Source organism: Schistocerca cancellata, chromosome 4, assembly GCF_023864275.1.
Source record: "Schistocerca cancellata isolate TAMUIC-IGC-003103 chromosome 4, iqSchCanc2.1, whole genome shotgun sequence".
Lineage (NCBI taxonomy): Eukaryota > Metazoa > Arthropoda > Insecta > Orthoptera > Acrididae > Schistocerca > Schistocerca cancellata.
In genome coordinates, this window is record NC_064629.1 from 375,298,529 (window position 1) to 375,318,688 (window position 20,160).

The following is a 20,160-nucleotide window of genomic DNA, read 5'->3' on the forward strand; positions in this document are numbered from 1 at the left end:
CAAATGATCGAATGTTTAAGCATGCTGGCCCTTCCCGAAATGTGATATGTGGCACAAATCATACCCATCGATAGGAAAAATATTGCACAAGTAAAAAAGTTCATAAGCTGGTTTGTTTGGAACGGTAGTTTGTTTCAGGTAGCCAGGGATCAGCTGACGAAACCCTTTCTCGCAGGCGGTCTAGCCTTGACAGATTGTGAGGAAAAGCATTCAGCCCTTGTAGTGAAAAATCTCATAAATCGTCTCCAGTTATCAACTAGTCAGTAGAACTTACTAAAACCTTTGTGGGTATTGTGACGGACAATAGAGGTGACAAGAGAATGCCAGCATATAAAATTCGTGCCTTGCAAACTGCAACATTCGTTTTAGGGAAGACTCTCTACGTAAGATTCTATACGACAAAGAAAATATTATAAACAGATGGGAACAAAACTTCATGCACCCTCACAAACCAGACATCATACAAAGGCTTACACCTGAAGACGCTGTGGTCAAATTTTGCAGACAAATGCCTAACTTCGAGGTTGTGCTCAGCAGCTGACATGTTTATAAACAAGTTAATCCCGACAGCTGCGTGATGCACAAAATAAAATTGATTAGTCATCCCTACTGCCAGTACTCTGGAATGACTGCCGTACATCAAACTGCATGTCGCTCCAGAATTGTAGGTCTATGGGAATGTATGAAGTTTTAATCGGCGGTATTGTGTTAACGAAATAAACACCACGAAAATAATGTACATGGGCGTCAAAGTGTTTCGAGAAACGTATTTAATGAGGGAGGAGATTCTGTAAATGACTTTAAACAACAAATCATTTATGAAGAACAAGAAATGCTCAGCAGTAAAAGGACAAGGGAAATTTTTTTACCGTTTATTCACCTTATGTAAAAACAACAAGGGGAAACAGGGACAAGAACTCGAAAGACAGAGAAATGACGAAGTAACCATCGCCAAATGCAATGTGTGTTTAATGTTTATCTCATATGTAGGCCTACTGCTTCTAAATGCAAATTAGGACATGCAAAGAATTAAATACGTTCATGACTTAACTGTCTTGTAATTAGGACAAGAGGAAAACTTTGTATTTCATATTTATAATTTTCTTGTGGTCCAATTACAAAACACCGCTGTGCTCCATGAGTTTCCCATTTCAGAAGAAAGGATTTAATTTCATTAATTATGTGGAACAAACAAATTTAGTTCCGCTATAAACGAAGTATAATTATGCAACACGTTAAGTTAGAGTAACTCTCGAAACCCCGAAATTTTTTTCCTCGATGTCTTGCAAACAGGGGCCCAGCTGGGTGAATGGCTTCAGGATGTGATACCTGGGAGCTTAACGTCACCGTCGAGATGGTCTCAAAAAGTCAGTCCCACCACTGAGCATCTCTCCCTGTTAATAGTTCGAAATTTCTCTGTTTGTACATATATGTATGCGTGTGTGCGGTTCCAGGGTTTCTCAAGTCTCGATATCCTCTCTCGGCTTTGAAACTGTCGGCTTTACCAATTATCCAGCGAAATCGATCTGTTCGGATTATATCTGATGCCAATACGGTTCCAAAAATTACCAATTGTGATTAATTTTTGACAATTCAACAATTATTTGGTTCGACGTCCCTTCCAACTGCGTACAGGTTTGAGTGACGCAGAAGAAACATCGCGGATACCAAGCCACTACCCCTCTATAGAGTGAATGCCGAAGTATGGGCCATAAAACTCTTCCCCGAGCGGCCGAGACGCCAGTAACTTAAGGCATACGGGGAACGATGAAAACATTGGCGGCCTTGCGGGGGAAGAAAAAGCGAGGATAGACATCCCGAATGGGATCATATAAAAACCCTAATATTCATAAACTTCTGAATCGGTAGTGTTCATATCAGTTTTCATTTAGATCTCAACACAGTCCATAACTATACACGAGATCTAAGTGAAAAGAATAAAGAAATACCGGATGAAATGACTAAGTTAACGATATCTGAAGGCCAGTTAGTTATGAGAGAGCCGCCAGGACCGACCCTTATACTTGGCGACTGTGACAGGACAGTTAATTTCTGAAACTACTTATCTGTACAAACATTTTTTTTTCTTTTAGTGTCACGTATTTAGTGATCTTGAGTGATCGCGAGAGACTATGGGAAATTTTAATTGAAGATAAATACAAAGTCAGAAGGAATGCTAAAGAGCAAAAATACGTGTCAAGGTTTTTAAAAGATTCTTAGGAGCAATGAAAACAGACACAGGGTATTTGAAATCTAGAATGGGTTCGTTGAAAGAAAGGTCAGTATGTTTAAAATTTAAAATGGGTTCTTTTTCAGCAAACTCAGAATCTCTGGGACCATAAATGAGACCAGCAATAATTTCACTGAAAGAAGACAGATTTCTGAAAGCAGCAGTAGGTTCTTTGTAATCAAACAGTGAGTCTGTAAGGTAAGAAATGAAATCAGTGAGTATAAGCATACTATTATTAGTTGAGAAAACGAGAGTCCAGAAGAAAAGGAGAAATGAAACACTGAAAAATTGGTAAGAGAGTTGAGATAGAGGAAAATGATAAAGACAAGTATTACAGCAGTGGAAATGAGTCAAAGGAGACAGATCCACATGAGGACTGTAACGAAGATGATGATGAAGAGTGTACTACAGGTGGCAATACACATAATGAAATAGTAACAGCATCAAATAACAAAGCTGTACATGGAAGAAATGGATCAGGGACAGATGTTATTGGGTCTAAAGTGCGAGATAAGATTAGAATCTTTCACAAAAACGAAATAAGTAGAAGGATATGCCGTAGAATCAAACAAGGAGAGTGAATAGAAGTGTTATGGAATACTATCAAGACTGGAAATGTGCTGATTTAGATATTGTGAAGAGAAGCAGGAAACAGCCACCACATGAAGGAGGATAGTGACACATGGGAGGGGGGGCGGGGGGGGAGGGGGGAACGAGAAGTTGCGAAGGAGTTGATGACTTACATGAACATTACTTCCCCAATTTTAGCAGTTTTCTTTCATTTTCTTTTCCAAACTGCAACTTCATAATGCTTCTACTTTCTGCAAATCTACCAGTAATCTTATACTCTAGAACCCATCCCAAGAATCGACATAAGTGTAACCACGGTGAGAGTAATAGTGAAAAAGGAAATCGGTTTGGACTTAAAAGAGATAGAAACGTACATAGGAGACGGTTTGGGTAGAAGAGCATAAGTCGACAACGTCTGGATTAGAGAGACAATAAAGTGTGACAGAAACTATAGGAAAAATGGTGACATAACGGCTGTATGATTGTTGTTGTTGTGGTCTTCAGTCCAGAGATTGGTTTAATGGAGCTCTCCATGTTACTCTTATCTTGTCCAAACTTCTTCATCTCCAAGTACCTACTGCAACCTAAATCCTTCTGAATCTGCTTAGTGTACTTTTTTTAATGGCTCTAAGCACCGAGGACTAAACATCTGAGGTCATCAGCCTCCGAGACTTAGAACTACTTAAACCTAACTAACCTAAGGACATCGCACACATCCATGCCCGAGGCAGCATTCGAATGTGCGACCGTAGCAGCAGCGCGATTCCGGCCTGAAGCACTGAGAACCGCTCGCCCACAGCGGCCGGCGCTTAGTGTATTCATCTCTTGGTCTCCCTCTACGATTTTTAACCTCCACGCTGCCCTCCAATACTAAATTGGTGACCGTTTGATGCCTCAGAAAACGTCCTACCAAACGATCCCTTCTTCTCTCCAATTCTATTAGTACCTCCTCATTAATTATGTGATCTATCCATTTAATCTTCAGCATTCTTCTGTAGCACCACATTTCGAAAGCTTCCATTCTCTTCTTGTCTAAACTATTTATCGTCCACGTTTCGCTTCCATACATGGCTACACACCAAACAAATACTTTCAGAAACGACTTCCTGACACTTAAACCTATACTCGATGTTAACAAATTTCTCTTCTTCAGAAACGTTTTCGTTGCCATTGACAGTCTACATTTTATATCACCTCTACTTCGTCCATCATCAGTTATTTTGCTCCCCAAATAGCAAAACTCATCTACTACTTTTAAAGTGTCTCATTTCCTGATTCAATCCTCACAGCATCACCTGATTTAATTCGACTACATCCCATTATCCTCCTTTCGCTTTTGTTGATGTTCATCTTATATCCTCCTTTCAAGACACTGTCCATTCTGTTCAACTGCTCTTCCAGATCCTTTGCTGTCTCTGACTGCTCTGTCATCGGCAAACCTCAAAGATTTTATTTCCTGTCCATGGATTTTAATTCCTACTCCAAATTTTTCTTTTGCTTCCCTTACTGCTTGTTCAATATACAGATTGAATAACATCGGGAATAGGCTGCAACCCTGTCTCACTCCCTTCCCAACCACTGCTTCCCTTTCATGCCTCTCGACTCGTATAACTGCCATCTGGTTTCTGTACAAAATGTAAATAGCCTTTCGCTCCTTGTATTTGACCCCTGCCACCTTCAGAATATGAAAGAGAGTATTCCAGCCAACATTGTTAACAGCTTTCTCTAAGTTTACAAATGCTAGAAACGTAGGTTTGCGTTTCATTAATCTCTAATCTAAGATAAGTCGGAGGGTCAGTACTGCCTCGCGTGTTCCAACACTGCTACGGAATCCAAATTCATCTTCCCCAAGGTCGGCTTCTACCAGTTTTTCCATTTGTCTGTAAAGAATTCGTGTTAGTAGTTTGCAGTAGTGAGTTATTAAACTGAAAAAGTTCATTAATTTTCACACCTGCCAACACCTGCTTTCTTTGGGATTGGAATTATTATATTCTTCTTGAAGTCTGAAGGTATTTCGCCTGTCTCATATGTCTTGCTCACCATATGGAAGAGTTTTGTCATGGCTGGCTCTTCCAATGCTATCTGTAGCTTTAACGGAATGTTGTCTACTCCCGGGGCCTTGTTTCAACTTAGGTCTATCAGTGCTCTGTCAAACTCTTCACACAATATCATTTCTCCAATTTCATCTTCATCTACGTCCTCTTCCATTTCCATAATATTGCCGTTAAGTACATCGCCCTTGTATATACTCTCTGTTTATTCCTTCCACCTTTCTGTTTTGCCTTCTTTGCTTAGAACTGGTTTTCCATCCGAGCTGTTGATATTCACAGAGGTGGTTCTCTTTTCTCCAAAGGTGTCTTCAATTTCCCTGTAGGCAGTATCTACCTCACTGCTAGCGATATATACCTCTACATCCTTACATTTGTCCTCTGGCCATCCCCGCTTAGCCATTTTGCGCTTCCTGTCGATCTCATTTTTGAGACGTTTGTACTCCTTTTTGCCTGTTTCATGCTCTGCATTTTTATATTTTCTGCTTTCATCGATTAATTTCAATATCTCTTCTGTTACCCAAGGATTTCTACTGGCCCTCGTGTTTTTACCTGCTTGATCCTCTGCTGCCTTCATTATTTCATCTCTCAAAGCCACCCATTCCTCTTCTATTGTTTTTCTTTCCCCCATATTTGTCAATTGTTCCCTAATACTCTCTCTGAAACTCTCCACAGCCTTTGGTTCTTTCAGTTTATCCAGGTCCCATCTCCTTAAATTCACACCTTTTTGACGTTTCTTCAGTTTTAATCTACAGCTCATAACCAACAGATTGTGGTCAGAGTCCACGTCTGCCCTTGGAAATGTCTTACAATTTAAAACGTGGTTCCTAAATCTCTGTCTTACCATTGTGTAATCTACCTGAAACCTTCCAGTGTCGCGAGGCCTCTTCCACGTATATAACCTTCTTTCATGATTCTTAAACCAACTGTTAGCTATGATTAAGTTATGCTCTGTGCAGAATTTTACCAGGCGGCTTCCTCTTTCACTCCTTACCCCCATTCCATATTCACCAACTACTTTTCCTTCTCTTCCTTTTCCTACTGTCGAATTCCAGTCACCCATGACTATTAAATTTTCGTCTGTCTTCAGGATCTGAATAATTTATTTTATCCCGTCCTACGTTTGTTCAATCTCTTCGTCATCTGCGGAGCTAGTTGGCATATAAACTTGTACTACTGTGGTAGGCGTGGGCTTCGTGTCTATCTTGGCTACACTAATGCTGTGCATAGTAACTTACCCGCGCTTCTACTTTTTTCTTCATTATTAAACCTACTCCTGCATTACCCCTATTTGATTTTGTATTTATAACCCTGTATTCATCTGACCAGATGTCATGTTCCTCCACCGAACTTCACTAATTCCCACTATATCCAGCTTTATTTTATCCATTTCCCTTTTTACGTTTTCTAACCTACCTGCCCTATTAAGGGACCTGACATTCCACGATCCGATCAGTAGAACGCCAATTTTGTTTATCCTGATAACGAGGAGTCCCCGCCCGGAGATTCGAATGAGAGACTATTTTACCTCCGGAATATTTTACCCAAGAGGACGCCATCATCATTTAACCACACAGTAAAGCTGCATGCCCTCGGGAAAAATTACGGCTGTAGTTTCCCCTTTGCTTTCAGCCGTTCGTAGTACCAGCACAGCAAGGCCGTTTTGGTTAGTGATACAAGGCCAGATCAGTCAATCATCCAGATTGTTGCCCTGCAACTACTGAAAAGGTTGCTGCCTTTCTTTAGGAACCACACGTTTGTCTGGCCTCTCAACAGATACCCCTCCGTTATGGCTACACCTGCGGCGCGGCTACCTGTATCGCTGAGACACGCAAGCCTCCCCGCCAACGGCAAGGCCCATGGTTCATGGGGGGAGGGGGGGAGGGGGGGCTCTATGATTATCAGTAGGAAAAGATTGTAGTTAACATCGATACGAAAAGAGAAGGGTGCTATAACGACATGCGTCACAGTAGGAGCCCAGGCTGTAACTAGGTTTCTGCATACATAGCCTGGTAAGAGAGGTGAGTACAACAGTATATGCTGCACCATGGACAAATTCGCGCGCATGTGTAGCTCTCAACCCGAGAGAATAGATATACATAGACAGAACATTCGCTTGTACATGGACGCGAAAATTCAGGCTATCGTGCTTAAAGTTGGAGGTATGTACAAGGAGCTAGAGACGTATTACCGTACTCTTCTGAGAAAGATCAATGTGTTGGATGAGTTAGTTAATGAAATCGGTAAGAAAGTAACCTACTTAACTGAATAGGTCGAGGCTACTGAGAGGAAAATAGATGTAGAGCCCCCCCCCCCCCCCCCCCCCCAGGCACATAATAAGAAGAGAAAGAGAGGATATACAAAGCCACACGCTGCAGAGACGTCTGAATCGCGACGCGCTCTGCTGCTCGACTCGCTGCGGGTCACTTCGTCGCTCTCTCGCCTACGTCACTCACAGTCTGCCAGCTGAAATGTCCGTACGCGGAAAGGGAAGCAAGCTTACTGCCGCCCTCGAGTCGATAACGATCGCGGCCACAAACGGATGTCAAAGAAGAGCACTGTGCAGCAATGCTGTAAGTGCCAACGCATGGGGCATGTCGCAAAGACATGCAAGGGCACGGTTGCGTGTTTAAAGTGCGCACAGACGCACGACACACGCGCGGGTCCCAAACTGCATGGTGTGGCTGCCAAGTTCGTGAATTGCAGCGGTGGTCGCGCCGCCTACTCACGCTGCTGCAGCTACATCAAAGCCTTTAAACGTCAGAATATCACCCCACCCCTGCGGCGGTCTCTGGTTACAAGACAACCCCCCTCCCCCCCTCCACGGGTCTAGTGAGGGGAGCGGGCCGCGCCTCCATGAAGCCGCCACCGATGATGCACCGGCCGACTTCCAAGCTGCTATGCAAGAAGAGCTCACTGCCATCCGCCGCCAGCTGCAACAGCTGCGTAACGAACTGCGACCTCTCAAGAAGACGTCTGTCCCTGCCACCGTCTCCTCTGTGAGACGGCCGGTGCGGTGACGGTGGACGCCGCCACCCACACTGTCACAACCCCCCCCCCCCCCACACACACACACACACAACAGAAATGCGGGAGGCCGAGCCAACGTTGATGGACGTGGAGACGCCCGCTCTCCCTCCAGTTACGGAGACTGACCAGCGTACGGAAGAAGAAGAAGCGCTCACCGAGACTTCCTCACACGACGAGGCAGAGGCGGAAGAAGACGAAATGCACTAGTGTCTGCCGCACCCTGACGAGCGCAGCATGCAGCCTTTCCTTTAGAAGATAACAGCGTCACTTCGAAATGGGGCGTTCCCTCATAGGGATAATACATAGCCTTTGACCCCTTCCGCACAAACCGTATGACCTTTGCCACATTCGTGGCATGTTGTACGACGTAGCGTCGAGGAAAGAGCTCCGGATTATTAGTGCAAATCCGGTATTTACCCCTGACGACTGGGAACAACTCTATCGTGTCTGAGAAAAGTGGGTGAAGGAGGAATGGCCGCCAGGCAGGGAGAAACCTGCCCCTGCGGACATGGAAACCGTCAACTACTTCAAATATCTGAAGAAATATCGTTCGGACACTCCACCAGAGAGGTCACACTACCAACCAGAGAATATCGAGGAGGAACAGCAGTCGCCTGCTTAACCTCCTCCTAATGCGGACCATAGCATCGGTTCGTTTGTCAGCGGCCAACAACCAGACGTCTGGTTAGTATGCACTGAGATGTCAACGAAGGAGAAAGTTATTCAGGTGCGGAAAGCGGTTCCCATCCCTCCACTACTTTGCGAGGACCATATATTACTACTTGGCTGCAAGTGTAGATCGCTGTCTGGTATTCTTTGGTGTATGTATTGGAGAATTAAGAATGAGTGGACGTAATGCACAGTCATTTACACTACAGGCCATTAAAATTGCTACACCTCGAAGATGATGTCCTACAGACGCGAAATTTAACCGACAGGAAGAAGATGCCATGATATGCAAATGATTAGCTGTTCAGAGCATTCACACAAGGTTGGCGCCGGTGGCGACACCTACAACGTGCTGACATGAGGAAAGTTTCCAACCGATTTCTCATACACAAACAGCAGTTGACAGGCGTTGCCTGGTGAAACGTTGTTGTGATGACTCGTGTAAAGAGGAGAAATGCGTACCATCACGTTTCCGACTTTGATAAAGGTCGGATTGTAGCCTATCGCTATTGCGGTTTATCGTATCGCGACATTGCTGCTCGCGTTGGTCGAGATCCAATGACTGTTAGCAGAACATGGAATCGGTGGGTTCAGGAGAGTAATACGGAACGCCGTGCTCGATCCCAACGGCCTCGTATCACTAGCAGTCGAGATGACAGGCATCTTATCCGCATGGCTGTAACGGACCGTGCAGCCACGTCTCGATCCCTGAGTCAACAGATGGGGACGTTTGCAAGACAACAACCATCTGCACGAACAGTTCGACGACGTTTGCAGCAGCATGGATTATCAGCTCGGAGACTATGGCTGCGGTTACCCTTCACGCCGCATCACAGACAGGAGCGCCTGCGATGGTTTACTCAACGACGAACCTGGGTGCACGAATGGCAAAACGTCATTTTTTCGGATGAATCCAGGTTATGTTTACAGCATCATGATGGTCGCATCTGTGTTTGGCGACATCGCGGTGAACGCACATTGGAAGCGTGTATTCGCCATCGCCATACTGATGTATCACCCGGCGTGATGGTATGGGGTGCCATTGGTTACACGTTTCGGTCACCTCTTGTTCGCATTGACGGCACTTTGAACAGTGGACGTTACATTTCAGATGTGTTACGACCCATGGCTCTATCCTTCATTCGAGCCGTGCGAAACCCTACATTTTAGCAGGATAATGCACGCCCGCATATTGCAGGTCCTGTACGGCCCTTTCTGGATACAGAAAATGTTCGACTGCTGCCCTAGCCAGCACATTCTCCAGATCTCTCACGAATTGAAAACGTCTGGTCAATGGTGGCCGAGCAACTGGCTCGTCACAATACGCCAGTAACTACTCTTGATGAACTGTGGTATCGTGTTGAAGCTGCATGGGCAGCTGTACCTCTACCCGCCATCCAAGCTCTGTTTGACTCAATGCCCAGGCTTATCAAGCCCGTTATTACGGCCAGAGATAGTTGTTCTGGGTACTGATTTCTCAGGATCTATGAACCCAAATTGCATGAAAATGTAATCATATGTCAGTTCTAGTATAATATATTTGTCCAATGAATACCCGTTTATCATCTGCATTTCTTCTTGGTGTAGCAATTTTAATGGCCAGTAGTGTATGTACATTCGCAATCAAGTATACGGTATACTAGTGGAGGGGTGGGAACGGCTTTCCAAGCCTGAAAGACTTTCTGTTTCGTTGACATGTCGGTGTATACTAATCAGACGTCTCTGCAGCGTGAGGCTTTATATATCCGCTCTTCTTCTTTTTATTATATGCCTGGTCCCCCTTCTCAACATCAAGGGCCTCTACATCTATTTTCCCCCCAATAGCCTTTACCTTTTTAATTAAGTCGGTTACTTTCTTACCGATTTCATTAACTAACTCATCTAAAGCATCGATCATTCTCAGAAGAGTCCGGTAAAATGTCTCTAGCTCCTTGCGCATACCTCCAACTTTTTTGCACGATAGCCTCGGTTTTCGCATCCATGTACTGTCTGTACATGCTCTTTGTACGCCCATTCTCTCGGGTTGAGAGCTAAACATGAGCACGAATTTGTCCATGATGCAGCGTATACTATGGACTCACCTCTCTTACTGGGCTATAGATGCAGAAACTCTTGGAAGTTTCGCCTGTATATACTATCATTTAGTTTTCTTGTTTTATCAGTAACGAGAAATCTATACTGTGAATGATTCCAGCAATCGGCACATTTTACAAAATCATTGAAAATGGTTCAGATGGCTCTGAGCACTATGAGACTTAACATCTTAGGTCATCAGTCCCCTAGAACTTAGAACTACTTAAACCTAACTAACCTAAGGACATCACACACATCCATGCCCGAGGCAGGATACGAACCTGCGACCGTAGCAGTCCCGCGGTTCCGGTCTGCAGTGCCTAGAACCGCACGGCCACCGTGGCCGGCAAAATCCTTGAACGATATGTCAGTTCCTACATGTGGTTGGTAGATGTGTTTTAAATTCAGATTGTCTTCTTTGAAGGCTACAATTAGTTTTGCATTATCCATAAACAACTGTTTCGGGATTCTATAATATGTATGGCTTAGATAAAATACATCAGCAGCCATATGACAACCGAAACAGAAATATTTTCGAATTTGGTCTTGGTTTTCCATAACAACATCGTCAAATATAAATACAGTGTTCGGCTTTACTTTTTCAAGTGGGGGGATATCACTGCTATCGCTGAATGTCGTGTATGTAAAGCCTTTTACACTATGCTGTATCTCCTGTAATAGCTGATACGCCGGCCGGGGTGGCCGAGCGGTCCTAGGCGCTACAGTCTGGAACCGCGCGACCGCTACGGTCGCAGGTTCGAATCCTGCCTCGGGCTTGGATGTGTGTAATGTCCTTAGCTTAGTTAGGTTTAAGTAGTTCTAAGTTCTAGGGACTGATGACCTCAGAAGTTAAGTCCCATAGTGCTCAGAGCCATTTGAACCAATAGCTGATACTTGGTCTGAAACAGGTTTTTTGAAAGTACACAAACATGTTCAAATCGTACTCCACCTATGTGTGTTAGCAGTTTTATAAGGACGTTAGTCTTGTCACAGATGTATGGACCTACAATAATTGCTCGTATATTATCAGGAAGGAGTATTCCATTCTTCTCCCTCTTCAGGTCTTCTTTTGCATATTCACAGGACCAGTCACCGACAACGAAGTCATGACGCTTCACCCATCCGGCCGTGATTCCGACTACGTCAAGTTTTGATGTGCAATGGCCGCTTACAGAAAAAATGAACGCTTATAATAACAACAATAATATATGTAGCCACTATGGCGCAATCATCTTACCGAGTGAACTACAATGTCTACATCTTACATTACACAATGACAGGGAAGTTAAATAAAAGAAACAACAAAGATTTGCGATTATATCTATTTCATTTACATTTCAGCAATGATACGTAGGCTGCTTTTACATCAAGAACAACAACAAAAACAACTTATTCACTTTTTACAGTATTTCGCGAATAACTGTTTCTTGTATGCAGTAAGTTCAGCATGAATATCTCTCAAACCGGTGAGAGTTTCTTTAGCTTCTTCTTTTGACACCGTATTGATGTACTGCTCTATATCATCTGCTTGCACACTCTACGTATCGAAATAGTTCATGTTGTCTTGGTACACAGTTTGAACGCAAGGCAGTCCACAGCACAAGGGATAGTGCCGTCGTAAACCAAACAAGTATGTAACAGTGGAGTGTTGCAGATAAAGGGATCGATCTCCATATCTCACTATGAGTGTCACACCATCGTACAGCGATGTTACAGAAATCGTCAGACATGCTCGGTAAATGGCCGAAGATGAAAAATACTCAGAGATCATCTGTTTCTAAACATAATGTTCTGCACGACACAGTTCATCCGATTCCAGTTCCGTAAACCGCACTTTAACACTTCTCAATGCATTTTCAATCTGTAACACAACAAATGGTTCAAATGGCTCTGAGCACTATGGGACTCAACTGCTGTGGTCATAAGTCCCCTAGAACTTAGAACTACTTAAACCTAACTAACCTAAGGACATCACACACATCCATGCCCGAGGCAGGATTCGAACTTGCGACCGTAGCGGTCGTGCGGTTCCAGACTGTAGCGCCTTTAACCGCTCGGCCACTCCGGCCGGCTGTAACACAACACACCAGTCAATATCCACTGATGCTGCTATACCAATATTTAAGCGCTTTGAACCACTAGCTGTTAAATCATAAGTTGAAGTGAAAAGGGTGGGGGGGGGGGGGGAGGGGGCGGATCTGGCAGCTTCTCATCCACCACATCAACACTCTGTCCTAGCAGTAACGCTGGAATGTTCTGGGATGGTGCATACGTTGGAGACCAGTACTAACACGCGCTGTGTGGTGTAGGGCCCCCAGCAGAGTTTTTCTGAGAGTCGGTGGCTTCCTGGGTGTCTAAATCAATGAGTGAACAGACAATATCAGCTAGTTGTCTTGCTCCAGCAAGTGGGCTATGTGCGCTAAAGGATCCCATGGTACAGCTAGCGCTGCTGATCCCGACAGGCCAGAGTTTGCTGCAAGTCCCGACGAGGGGATGGTAGCTGCTGCTGGTCCAGACACCCCAGAGGACGCTCAACAAGGAAGAAGAAGAAGAAAAAGAAGAAGAAACAATAAGACTCCATAGACAATGACATAAGTTGAACAAAGAAAGGGAACTGCTACATGCAGTAATAATAGCAACAACATGTAATGAGTACTTACTTTTACGCTTCTTCCGTCATGGAAGGCAGATGAGGATCTGACCTGCTGGCAACGTTTCATGTTTCTTCTTCTTCCCCAGAGGCTGGCTGCGACTGGGAGCGGTGAGCTGTTGCACTTACCTTATATCCCCTACATCACGATAAGGTGACCAGAAATTAATTATTTATTGGTTTGCGGTTCAGTCCGATCGCGACCGATGCCACATGCAGGCCCAGCAGGACATGAAGAGAAACAGAAAAAGAGCACTTGTTTCGACAGGAATTTCTCAGATACTTTTGTTCAAGGATTAGCATGACATCCGGTCAGTGGACACCTGCACGTGACGTGGCCACATCTCAGGCTCTCACTGGTGCACCCCGACTCTGGGAGGTCTGCGCGGATGGCGTTCTGTGCAGTGCAGTGGATGGCACATGCTTCGCGATCGAAGAATTTTTATCAGCATAATTACATGTGACGCGTGTTTCATGACGGTATTCCTTGCGTGATCGGAATAAAAAAAAAAGCGATCCATTTAACTACTTCTTTACAAGATCTGCATCTTCCCAAACAGCAGAAAATGACGAGCAAGAGAAATCCAACCTCTGCAAACTGAATTTTTTATAAACTCACAATATTCTCTCTGTTATGTAATAGAATTTTCTGTCATGAGATCCTTCTTCTCCAGCACAGAGCCATCAATTTCCTGATAGAGGAGCGGAAGGGAGGGGTGGGGGAAGAGGGTTTACCAGAGGAGGATGGTTAATTAATTGATCGATTTAATTAAGTAGTCAATCAAATTGATAGAGGGTTGGTTCAAATGGCTCTGAGCACTATGGGACTCAACATCTTAGGTCATCAGTCCCCTAGACTTAGAACTACTTAAACCTAAGGACATCAGACACATCCATGCCCGAGGCAGGATTCGAACCTGCGACCGTAGCAGCAGCGCGGTTCCGGACTGGAGCTCCTAGAACCGCTCGGCCACCGCGGCCGGCTTGATAGAGGGGTTGGTAGGAAGAGAGGGAGGGGGAGGGGTGGATGAGCAATAGGTAAAGGACAAGTCAATGAAAAGGAACCATTATCCTCAGGGGGGTTATAACCTGTCAATCAAAATAGAGCAATAGGTTTGCCCCTGAGTCCATACTTGCCCCTGACGTAGGCACCCACACTAACAAAATGAGCTCATGCTCGATTTGTCCCCCTACTCATATGAGGTGCGACAATAAAGTAATCAGACTGATGTAAAAAAAAAATGTTGCTTACTGTTTTAATCACGTTTAGTGTTGTCTCCATCAAAGTACACTACTGGCCATTAAAATTGCTACACCTCGAAGATGACGTGCTACAGACGAGAAATTTAACCGACAGGAAGAAGATGCTGTGATATGCAAATGATTAGCTGTTCAGAGCATTCACACAAGGTTCGCGCCGGTGGCGACACCTACAACGTGCTGACATGAGAAAAGTTTCCAACCGATTTCTCATACACAAACAACAGTTGACAGGCGTTGCCTGGTGAAACGTTGTTGCGATGTCTCATGAAAGGAGGAGAAATGCGTATCATCACGTTTCCGACTTCGATAAAGGTCGGATTGTAGTCTATCGCTATTGCGGTTTATCGTATCGCGACATTGTTGCTCGCGTTGGTCGAGAGCCAATGACTGTTAGCACCACATGGAATCGGTGGTTTCAGGAGGGTAATACGGAACGCCGTGCTCGATCCCAACGGCCTCGTATCACTAGCAGTCGAGATGACAGGCATCTTATCCGCATGGCTGTAACGGTTCGTGCAGCCACTTCTCGATGCCTGAGTCAACAGATGGGGACGTTTGCAAGACAACAACCATCTGCACGAACAGTTCGACGACGTTTGCAGCAGCATGGATTATCAGCTCGGAGACTATGGCTGCGGTTACCCTTCACGCCGCATCACAGACAGGAGCGCCTGCGATGGTTTACTCAACGACGAACCTGGGTGCACGAATGGCAAAACGTCATTTTTTCGGATGAATCCAGGTTATGTTTACAGCATGACGATGGTCGCATCCGTGTTTGGAGACATCGCGGTGAACGCACATTGGAAGCGTGTATTCACCATCGCCATACTGATGTATCACCCGGCGTGATGGTATGGGGTGCCATTGGTTACACGTCTCGGTCACCTCTTGTTCGCATTGACGGCACTTTTAACAGTGGACGTTACATTTCAGATGTGTTACGACCCGTCGCTCTACCCTTAATTCAATCCCTGCGAAACCCTACATTTCAGCAGGATAATGCACGCCCGCATATTGCAGGTCCTGTACGGCCCTTTCTGGATACAGAAAATGTTCGACTGCTGCCCTAGCCAGCACATTCTCCAGATCTCTCACGAATTGAAAACGTCTGGTCAATGGTGGCCGAGCAACTGGCTCGTCACAATACGCCAGTAACTACTCTTGATGAACTGTGGTATCGTGTTGAAGCTGCATGGGCAGCTGTACCTCTACCCGCCATCCAAGCTCTGTTTGACTCAATGCCCAGGCTTATCAAGCCCGTTATTACGGCCAGATGTGGTTGTTCTGGGTACTGATTTCTCAGGATCTATGAACCCAAATTGCATGAAAATGTAACCATATGTCAGTTCTAGTATAATATATTTGTCCAATGAATACCCGTTTATCATCTGCATTTCTTCTTGGTGTAGCAATTTTAATGGCCAGTAGTGTATGTACATTCGCAATCAAGTATACGGTATTCTAGTGGAGGGGTGGGAACGGCTTTCCAAGCCTGAAAGACTTTCTGTTTCGTTGACATGTCGGTGTATACTAATCAGACGTCTCTGCAGCGTGAGGCTTTATATATCCGCTCTTCTTCTTTTTATTATGTGCCTGCCCCCCTTCTCAACATCAAGGGCCTCTACATCTATTTTCCCCCCAATAGCCTTTACCTTTTCAATTAAGTCGGTTACTTTCTTACCGATTTCATTAACTAACTCATCTAATGCATTGATCATTCTCAGAAGAGTCCGGTAAAATGTCTCTAGCTCCTTGCGCATACCTCCAACTTTTTTGCACGATAGCCTCGGTTTTCGCATCCATGTACTGTCTGTACATGCTCTTTGTACGCCCATTCTCTCGGGTTGAGAGCTAAACATGAGCACGAATTTGTCCATGATGCAGCGTATACTATGGACTCACCTCTCTTACTGGGCTATAGATGCAGAAACTCTTGGAAGTTTCGCCTGTATATACTATCATTCAGTTTTCTTGTTTTATCAGTAACGAGAAATCTATACTGTGAATGATTCCAGCAATCGGCACATTTTACAAAATCATTGAAAATGGTTCAGATGGCTCTGAGCGCTATGGGACTTAACATCTTAGGTCATCAGTCCCCTAGAACTTAGAACTACTTAAACCTAACTAACCTAAGGACATCACACACATCCATGCCCGAGGCAGGATTCGAACCTGCGACCGTAGCAGTCCCGCGGTTCCGGTCTGCAGTGCCTAGAACCGCACGGCCACGGCGGCCGGCAAAATCCTTGAACGATATGTCAGTTCCTACATGTGGTTGGTAGATGTGTTTTAAATTCAGATTGTCTTCTTTGAAGGCTACAATTAGTTTTGCATTATCCATAAACAACTGTTTCGGGATTCTATAATATGTATGGCTTAGATAAAATACATCAGCAGCCATATGACAACCGAAACAGAAATATTTTCGAATTTGGTCTTGGTTTTCCATAACAACATCGTCAAATATAAATACAGTGTTCGGCTTTACTTTTTCAAGTGGGGGGATATCACTGCTATCGCTGAATGTCGTGTATGTAAAGCCTTTTACACTATGCTGTATCTCCTGTAATAGCTGATACGCCGGCCGGGGTGGCCGAGCGGTCCTAGGCGCTACAGTCTGGAACCGCGCGACCGCTACGGTCGCAGGTTCGAATCCTGCCTCGGGCATGGATGTGTGTAATGTCCTTAGCTTAGTTAGGTTTAAGTAGTTCTAAGTTCTAGGGACTGATGACCTCAGAAGTTAAGTCCCATAGTGCTCAGAGCCATTTGAACCAATAGCTGATACTTGGTCTGAAACAGGTTTTTTGAAAGTACACAAACATGTTCAAATCGTACTCCACCTATGTGTGTTAGCAGTTTTATAAGGACGTTAGTCTTGTCACAGTTGTATGGACCTACAATAATTGCTCGTATATTATCAGGAAGGAGTATTCCATTCTTCTCCTTCTTCAGGTCTTCTTTTGCATATTCACAGGACCAGTCACCGACAACGAAGTCATGACGCTTCACCCATCCGGCCGTGATTCCGACTACGTCAAGTTTTGATGTGCAATGGCCGCTTACAGAAAAAATGAACGCTTATAATAACAACACTAATATATGTAGCCACTATGGCGCAATCATCTTACCGAGTGAACTACAATGGCTACATCTTACATTACACAATGACAGGGAAGTTAAATAAAAGAAACAACAAAGATTTGCGATTATATCTATTTCATTTACATTTCAGCAATGATACGTAGGCTGCTTTTACATCAAGAACAACAACAAAAACAACTTATTCACTTTTTACAGTATTTCGCGAATAACTGTTTCTTGTATGCAGTAAGTTCAGCATGAATATCTCTCAAACCGGTGAGAGTTTCTTTAGCTTCTTCTTTTGACACCGTATTGATGTACTGCTCTATATCATCTGCTTGCACACTCTACGTATCGAAATAGTTCATGTTGTCTTGGTACACAGTTTGAACGCAAGGCAGTCCACAGCACAAGGGATAGTGCCGTCGTAAACCAAACAAGTTTGTAACAGTGGAGTGTTGCAGATAAAGGGATCGATCTCCATATCTCACTATGAGTGTCACACCATCGTACAGCGATGTTACAGAAATCGTCAGACATGCTCGGTAAATGGCCGAAGATGAAAAATACTCAGAGATCATCTGTTCCTTGACATAATGTTCTGCACGACACAGTTCATCCGATTCCAGTTCCGTAAACCGCACTTTAACACTTCTCAATGCATTTTCAATCTGTAACACAACAAATGGTTCAAATGCCTCTGAGCACTATGGGACTCAACTGCTGTGGTCATAAGTCCCCTAGAACTTAGAACTACTTAAACCTAACTAACCTAAGGACATCACACACATCCATGCCCGACGCAGGATTCGAACTTGCGACTGTAGCGGTCGTGCGGTTCCAGACTGTAGCGCCTTTAACCGCTCGGCCACTCCGGCCGGCTGTAACACAACACACCAGTCAATATCCACTGATGCTGCTATACCAATATTTAAGCGCTTTGAACCACTAGCTGTTAAATCATAAGTTGAAGTGAAAAGCAATAGAGCACTGGGGGGGGGGGGGGGGGGGGGGGAGGGGGCGGATCTGGCAGCTTCTCATCCACCACATCAACACTCTGTCCTAGCAGTAACGCTGGAATGTTCTGGGATGGTGCATACGTTGGAGACCAGTACTAACACGCGCTGTGTGGTGTAGGGCCCCCAGCAGAGTTTTTCTGAGAGTCGGTGGCTTCCTGGGTGTCTAAATCAATGAGTGAACAGACAATATCAGCTAGTTGTCTTGCTCCAGCAAGTGGGCTATGTGCGCTAAAGGATCCCATGGTACAGCTAGCGCTGCTGATCCCGACAGGCCAGAGTTTGCTGCAAGTCCCGACGAGGGGATGGTAGCTGCTGCTGGTCCAGACACCCCAGAGGACGCTCATCAAGGAAGCAGGAGAAGAAAAAGAAGAAGAAACAATAAGACTCCATAGACAATGACATAAGTTGAACAAAGAAAGGGAACTGCTACATGCAGTAATAATAGCAACAACATGTAATGAGTACTTACTTTTACGCTTCTTCCGTCATGGAAGGCAGATGAGGATCTGACCTGCTGGCAACGTTTCATGTTTCTTCTTCTTCCCCAGAGGCTGGCTGCGACTGGGAGCGGTGAGCTGTTGCACTTACCTTATATCCCCTACATCACGATAAGGTGACCAGAAATTAATTATTTATTGGTTTGCGGTTCAGTCCGATCGCGACCGATGCCACATGCAGGCCCAGCAGGACATGAAGAGAAACAGAAAAAGAGCACTTGTTTCGACAGGAATTTCTCAGATACTTTTGTTCAAGGATTAGCATGACATCCGGTCAGTGGACACCTGCACGTGACGTGGCCACATCTCAGGCTCTCACTGGTGCACCCCGACTCTGGGAGACCTGCGCGGATGGCGTTCTGTGCAGTGCAGTGGATGGCACATGCTTCGCGATCGAAGAATTTTTATCAGCATAATTACATGTGACGCGTGTTTCATGACGGTATTCCTTGCGTGATCGGAATAAAAAAAAAGCGATCCATTTAACTACTTCTTTACAAGACCTGCATCTTCCCAAACAGCAGAAAATGACGAGCAAGAGAAATCCAACCTCTGCAAACTGAATTTTTTATAAACACACAATATTCTCTCTGTTATGTAATAGAATTTTCTGTCATGAGATCCTTCTTCTCCAGCACAGAGCCATCAATTTCCTGATAGAGGAGCGGAAGGGAGGGGTGGGGGAAGAGGGTTTACCAGAGGAGGATGGTTAATTAATTGATCGATTTAATTAAGTAGTCAATCAAATTGATAGAGGGTTGGTTCAAATGGCTCTGAGCACTATGGGACTCAACATCTTAGGTCATCAGTCCCCTAGACTTAGAACTACTTAAACCTAAGGACATCACACACATCCATGCCCGAGACAGGATTCGAACCTGCGACCGTAGCAGCAGCGCGGTTCCGGACTGGAGCTCCTAGAACCGCTCGGCCACCGCGGCCGGGTTGATAGAGGGGTTGGAAGGAAGAGAGGGAGGGGGAGGGATGGAGGAACAATAGGTAAAGGACAAGTCAATCAAAAGGA